The sequence below is a fragment of the Danio rerio genome, chromosome 5 (genome assembly GCF_052040795.2).
Source record: "Danio rerio strain M-AB ecotype USA chromosome 5, GRCz13ab, whole genome shotgun sequence".
NCBI lineage: Eukaryota > Metazoa > Chordata > Actinopteri > Cypriniformes > Danionidae > Danio > Danio rerio.
In genome coordinates, this window is record NC_141025.1 from 34,963,373 (window position 1) to 34,970,481 (window position 7,109).

The 7,109-nt window shown below is 33.1% G+C and overlaps 1 protein-coding gene and 1 long non-coding RNA gene across 2 annotated transcripts in view; one reads left to right on the plus strand and one right to left on the minus strand.

Moving 5' to 3' along the window:
* The window catches only part of si:dkeyp-72a4.1, a 49,841-nt gene extending 46,475 nt beyond the window's left edge, over positions 1 to 3,366 (minus strand). Inside the window, 1 exon segment of the mRNA NM_001128374.3 lies at positions 3,136 to 3,366. The gene's annotated coding sequence lies outside the window, so the exon portion shown is untranslated.
* A 360-nt stretch (positions 3,367 to 3,726) lies between these two features.
* Positions 3,727 to 5,389, plus strand: LOC137495605 (uncharacterized). Its single transcript, XR_015491392.1, has 2 exons — positions 3,727 to 3,902; positions 5,006 to 5,389. It is a non-coding gene; the product is annotated as an uncharacterized LOC137495605 (long non-coding RNA).
* The last annotated feature ends 1,720 nt before the right edge of the window (positions 5,390 to 7,109 follow it).

A 7,109-nucleotide genomic window follows, 5' to 3' on the forward strand; every position in this document is an offset into this window, starting at 1 on the left:
TTAAAAGAAAAAAGAAAAATACCCAAAAACATTGTGAAAACAGTCCATGTGTCTTCAGACATTTAATCGGACTATTAAGTGACACTGAGAATATGATTGTGCACACAAAAACAAAAACAACTTCGTTTAACAGTTTTTTCTCATTATCTGTATAGGGTGTACATTCATGACCACTGTGCACCTACTGTATGTAGACCCCAAATGTCCACACACAACTTTTAAGTTTAAAACAAGGCACAGGGACATCAGTGATATAATATACAGTACAGTATATCTGCAAAACAACGCAGTGTTCTTTGTTTTATGTGCCCACAAATCTATTCTCGTAGCTTATATTGTGATTGAACCAGTGATAGCATATGGTCCATTTTGAGCATGTTTTTGGTAATTTTCTCGGTCATATTTCTCTATAGAGGATGAGGGAGCTCTCAGGTTACACCTAAATGTCTGGGCAATGATAACATGTAGGCTACACGGGTATTTTTTGTAAGCAGCGTTTTTATGAGCATAATTTTAATTTTTGGGCGAACTAACTTACACTAACCATCTTCCGTACACTTTTCGCTATTCAGCGCATTTAAACGACCCCTCCTCTGTCATTCAAAGCCAGATAAGCATGTTGTGTGTTCATTCACTGGGGGAATACCTATTACACAATCCAAATCTAGATTGATGTCTTTTGGACCAGTAGTTTTTGAGAAAAGATTAGAAAAGTACCGTCTTCGCATGTGTAAGGAAGATGATAGGTATTAACGGTGTTCCGTACACAACAAAAATATGTTCCGTACAGGGCGCATAACTTTAATTCACTGGCAAAAATGGGCATTGTTTGAAGTCCTATAAAAAACATATGTCAGAATATACTATTGTTGTGTTTAGCTTGAAGTTAATGATATATTTAATAACTCTTTTATGAAAGTTTTAAATTAAATAGCTTCACAATCATTTAATTTTTATATTATGTTTATTTTATAACAGCATGACAATTTAAAATATTAACACATTAAATTCATGCAAATTAACGCTAACTTGACTGACCTTTTATAAATATAAACATCATCACTGCACAAAGACGACCCAAACAGCATTTGCAGCCTCTCTCTCATAGGCTCTCTCTGGCGGAGAGCTGCGTCATGCGGTCATCACTCACAACTGACGTTTAAATATCCTAATTTTAAAGCATTTATTCAACAAAAGATTATTTATTTAACAATTTGTGATAACATAATATTTACTTCATAAAGACAGTAATATGCATGTGTGATGCATAAATTAAATGCAAATGCAGTCATTGCTTTAAATGTCTCCCCTCCCAGGTGACACTGGCACTTAAGCACAGTCTATTTTCAAGCGCATTAGGTGGACATAGCAAACTTACTGAATTTACTCGGAAACATAAAGTAGGAAGGTCTCTGTAACGCTTAAGATTGAAAGAGTGAGAAATAAAGATTAAACAAATATATTGTAGAGTGGTGCAATTAATCGAAAATCCGATTTCGATGTCGATTAGGGCTTGTAACGATTATGAAGAATCATTAATTAAGATAAACGATTATTCCATTATTTACCCCCCCCCCTTCCAGTTCTCCTCACTTGTTGCTCTTAAAAGCGCGAAAGACTGCATGCTTATGTGTGTGCAGCGCGCAGACAGTCAGAAGCATGTGGTCTGCACTTGGTCTCATTCGCACACTGTGACGAGAAGAGTGCAGACATCTAAAGTCATCTTAACGTGAGCGCCAAATAGGTGTCAAAACGCGGTGCTTAGTGTTTATTCATATTAACCCTCATTTTGTAATAAGGATCAAAAGACACGTGAAAGCAAAACCATTAAAGTAACAGCGCGCAATTCTTACTGCCGCCTTTTTTATCATTATTAATAAAACAATGAGAAAATCCCTCAGTGCTCTTGACTGAAGACTTTTGTAGCTAAAGTGTTTTTCTTACAGTGAAGATGCTTAAACCACAGTTTGTTTCATATTTTTATTCCATTGTATTTATTTCTCTTTCCTTTGCAGGGTGGAAAATAACTGTATATATACAGTTGAAGTCAGAATTATTAGCCCTCCTGAATATTAGCAAGCCTTTTCCCCCAATTTTTGTTTCATGGAAAGAAGATTTTTTTCAATACATTTCTAAACATAATAGTTTTAATAACTAATTTCTAATAACTGATTTTTTTTTCTTTGCTATGATGACAGCACATAATTTTAGACTAGATATTTTTTAAATACAAGCATTCAATTTCAAAGTGTGATTCAAAGGCTTAATTAGTGTAATAAGGCAGTTTATTGTATAACAGTAGTTTCTTCTGCAGACAATCAAAATATACATTGCCTAAAGGGGCTTATAATATTGACCTTAAAAGATGTTTCTTAATATTTAAACCTGCTTTTATTCTAGCCAAAACAAAACAAATAAGCCTTTCTCCAGAAGAAAAAATATTAAATACTTTTAAAATTCCTTGCTCTGTTAAACATAATTTGGGAAATATTTCTTTAAGAAACAAAAATTCTGAGGAATGCTAATAATTTTGACTACAACTAATAATCGTTCGGAATAATTACAATTATGACAAAAAATAATCGTAATTACGATTTTTCCCAAAATCGAGCAGCCCTAATATATAGCTTGCCTACGACCCGTAAGTATTTATTCAGAGATCAGCGTTGAAAGGTAACGTTAATATGTACGGAACATTGTTGTGTACGGAATATGGTTAGTCTACAACGTTTACATTTTAATTTGTGATATTTTGAATCTGAGGACAGTAATGAAAAATAGCAATATTTACTTTGATACTTTAAAAAAATATCAATAATGTTATTTAATGTAATGTGTGCAAAAGTACAAAAAACAACAACGTTAAAGTACTTTGTTTAGTGTTTCTAAAGTGATTCACCGCAAACGCTACTGAAGTTAGAAAAGTGTGTGGTATGAAACTTTAGAGACGGTCCCTAAATGTTCAAATACCAACTGTCCACCATTAAACCAACTTTATGTAATTAATGTCCAAAAATGTTTCTAAATTCGACCGTATACATAAAGGTTAAAACACACGTGGCAAACGATACAGAATTTACACATCTTACTTTTAAACAACGATATCTGACAAAAGATACGTTAACGTTACGTTACCATTTTCTCCTTCCTCCAATGTTCCAGTCAGCGTGCGTAGTGAAGAGATTTCGCACACTTTCCTCCATAATTATCGCAATTTCGCATTTCAAACGCATGTACTGTACGTGATGTTTCATCGGTGCAGTCTGAAAATAACGAGTATTTTACCGGATTTAAAAAATAAATAAAAATCTGCCTCACAGAAGCCACGAAAGTACATACATCGTTGGATCCGCCCCCTATCAGAGTGAAATGATTGACAGTCACAGCCTCCAATTAACGCAAGCGGATCGTAACCGTGACACCAGGGAGTATTTTTAACGCAATTATTATAAACATTCTGTTTTGTTGTTGTTGTTTGTAGAGTTTTGATATTCTAGCTTAGTCATATGGTGATACCCAATGTCAGTTTGCATGATCAGTTATTAATTCTGTTCCTTTTGATGGGCTGACCATGCAGTGCAGTGGGCTGTTTATTTATTTCATAATAAAGGCACGTGTTCTTAGCATGCAAGTGGAGTTTTGCCTAAAACAAAAGTTGTCAATGGGCTATATGCACGCATTACTTCCGCGTTTTGTCTAAGGCCGCGGTCCAGCTTCCGGTCTGGTGATTTTAAGCGGAGGTGAACAGTATGGCAGAGTCGTCAATATTTACTCGCTGTTTGCGAGTAAATTATGGTCAACGATGTGCAAATGATTGTCCGGATGTGCTCTACAACACCGCAGAGCAAAGCTTGAGAAGGGTTTTAAGTTGTATGCATCTTCCTACCTGTGCAATTATGAAGGTAAGTTCAGCTAGCCTGAAGGCTAACTTTAGCGTTAATACTCTTACGATCCGTCCATCTGCAGCTTTATCACGTAAGTAAAAATAATCATATGTGTACGTAATTCTGTCTCAAAGTGTCAGGTTAAAACAGGGCAGGAATAAGATCTCAGTGAGAGCTCATTACTACCGATAGATCTATGAAGAAATCTTAGTCTCCTCACCAGCTGAGAGTAGGACAGCATACATGTGAAATTCTGTCCCATTCATACTTTTACTGTTCTAAAGTGACCACCACTGTTCAGTTCGGATAATTACAGAAACACAGATGCTGTCTTAGCTTGTAAGCATGATTATTGAGCAAGATATATTAGGAATAAAATAATACAATGCCGTTCCATCCACAACAGACAAATAGCACTGTCAATGCTGAGATTTATTGCTGAAACAGTGGAGATGACAGATGCAGTGTAACAGTGTAGATAGCATGCTTTCTATTTAGTCGATAACATTGTAATTAAATGGGAGGGTGACCCAAAACAATAAGGTGTCATTAGTTAATTTCACATCAACAATTTGTCTATTTCAATATTTATTAGTTTTTTACATTAATGAACAAATGCCTATTCATTGTGCTTGTTAACTCACAATGTAATAGCTAATGTTAACAAGCATGACTTTGGATTTTTATTTATTAGTAAATTAGTTTAACAATGTTAAATATTAAATAGTTATTTTAATAGTGAGCAAATACATTAACTAATGAAACCTTATTTTAAAGTGTGACTAAAGGGAGCTACTTTTAAATCATTTAAATTAATGATTTACTGTGTAGTTTAATCTGATGATATTGCTGCAGATGCCTTTAAAAAGAAGATATTTTGAAGAAAGCTGAAAACCTGTAACCATTGACTTTCATAGTATGAAAAAGAACTACTATGAATATCAGTGTTTGCAAGTTTCCAGCTTTCTTCAAAGTATTTTTGTTTGTGTTAAACATCAGAAAGAAACTCAAACAGGTTTGGAACAAGTGAAGGATGAGGAAATAGAATTTTCAGTTTTGAGTGAACTGCCTTTAATGACTCTCTTTAAAAACCTATTAATATTCTTGTTTCTGTTTTCTAGGTAACATTATGAGATTCAGAGCTAGAAAATTTTATGTGTTACTCCATCCTGTAGCGGACATCCGTCAGAAGATCCATGCCATCGTCTGCTAGTTAATAGCTCCTGCTCTTGTGTGGCTGAGAGTGGGATATGCAAACATTTGGTTGCTTTGCTTTTCCAGACAGCCCATTACTCTGAAATGTGTAATGTGAGTTGTCACATGAACAATTGTTTGGAATGGATCAATTATGTGTTAAGTTCCATGAAACAGATGGGTGTTTATTTACGTATAAGCCCAAATACCTCTATGCACAAGTTACAGAAGAAGCACCTGATTCAAGAAAACAACTGATTTAATGTCATTTTTTTCTGTTCATCTGAATAAAATATTTTTTCAAAATGTTACTTTTTTTGACAATTTTTATTTCAAATTACATACAGTGAATTATATTTTATATGTACAGTAAATAAAATAAAGGTCTTTATTCTGAATTGAAAAATTGCACTTAGAAAGTAGCTTAAGAAATGTTTATGTATATTAATGTTCATTTTTTTTTACTTCAAAGGCAATGAAAATAAATTATTATTTGCCATAAAAGCTCCTTTCTTTAAATGTCTGCATCCGGTTGGCACTCGAGCCTCGATCAGTTTGCTAGACTGAAATTGTCAGCTACACTCTTGTTTTTTTTCTGTTTCTGTAAAATTCTCACGTTTAATATCAACAACCCACCTCTTCTGCACGACTTTGTCTTTTGGAAACATGTGGAAACTAAGGTAAGAGTTCAATTTTTGACACTGTGCATTGCTGAACACAGCAGTGGTATCTACAAGTACTGTTCTCACGTCTTTGAAATGACACTTTTAAACGTTTAGATGTCATATTTATGTAGCTGACATAAACATATATAAGTGGGCTATAATGGCATAAAACATTAAGACAACTGTCCAAAACATTACAAGTTTTTATCAGTAGCGCTCCTGTTGTAGCACTGTACTTTACGATCGGCGGAAGTAGGCTCGGGGTCTTAAATTCTACCGGAAATGCGTCACGCGCCGCCGTGCATAGAGCCCATTATTTTTTGACATTATTTTGTCAATAAAAAAGTCATTTAACCTGCTATTACTAGCAAACTGTTGACAAATTATTGAAACTGACAAATTATAGATAACAAATGGTACTATAAAAATTGTTTTCTTTCTTTTATATTTTCTTCACTAATGATTTGGAAAGTTTCTTGAAATTAAGTTTGAGTGATTTTGTTATTTCGTTCAATTAAATTAAATTCTATGTCCAACTTAAAAATGTTCTTGGCAATATTTCAAAAACTTAGGCTTTGAACAGATCTGCACTTGAAGTCAACATTATTAGCCATGTTGAATTTTTATTTATATTTTCCGAATGATGTTTAACAGCTCAAGGGATTTTTTTTACGGTATTTCCTTTAATATTTAGTTTAGTTTAGTTTAAGTTTAGTTTGGCTACAATAAAAGCAGTTTTAATGATTAAAAAAAATTAAAATAAAAAGTTAAGGTCAATATTATTAGCCCCCTTAAGCAATGTTTATTTGTTGATTGTCTACAGACCAAACCACTGTTATACAATGATTTGCCTAATCTAAGTTATTAGTTAATAAAACTACTATGTTTATAAATGTGTTGAGAAATCTTATTTTCTGTTAAACAGAAATTGGCCAAGAAAAAAGTAAGGGAGGGCCTAATAAATGGAGGGCTAAGAATTCTGACTTCAGCCTTATCTGTATTGTATTTAAATGTGCATGTTCTTGTGCAATCATGTAATTCATCACTTCTGTTCTTGGATTTGTTATTTGAAATCATAAGTCATTGACTGCTTCAGAGTCTTCCCTCTGTTATAACATTCCACATTCTAAACCTAAACCAACTGAGCCCACAGGAATATGGAATATTGTAGACAATCGACATGTTCCTTTAAGCAATAAGTTTGACAAAAAAAAAAATGAAACCAATTAAATTTAGCTAATATATATATATATATATATATATATATATATATATATATATATATATATATATATATATATATATAAACACATTTAAAAAGAATAAATATTAAAAGGTCAATCAATCATTCAATAAATTGTATTTG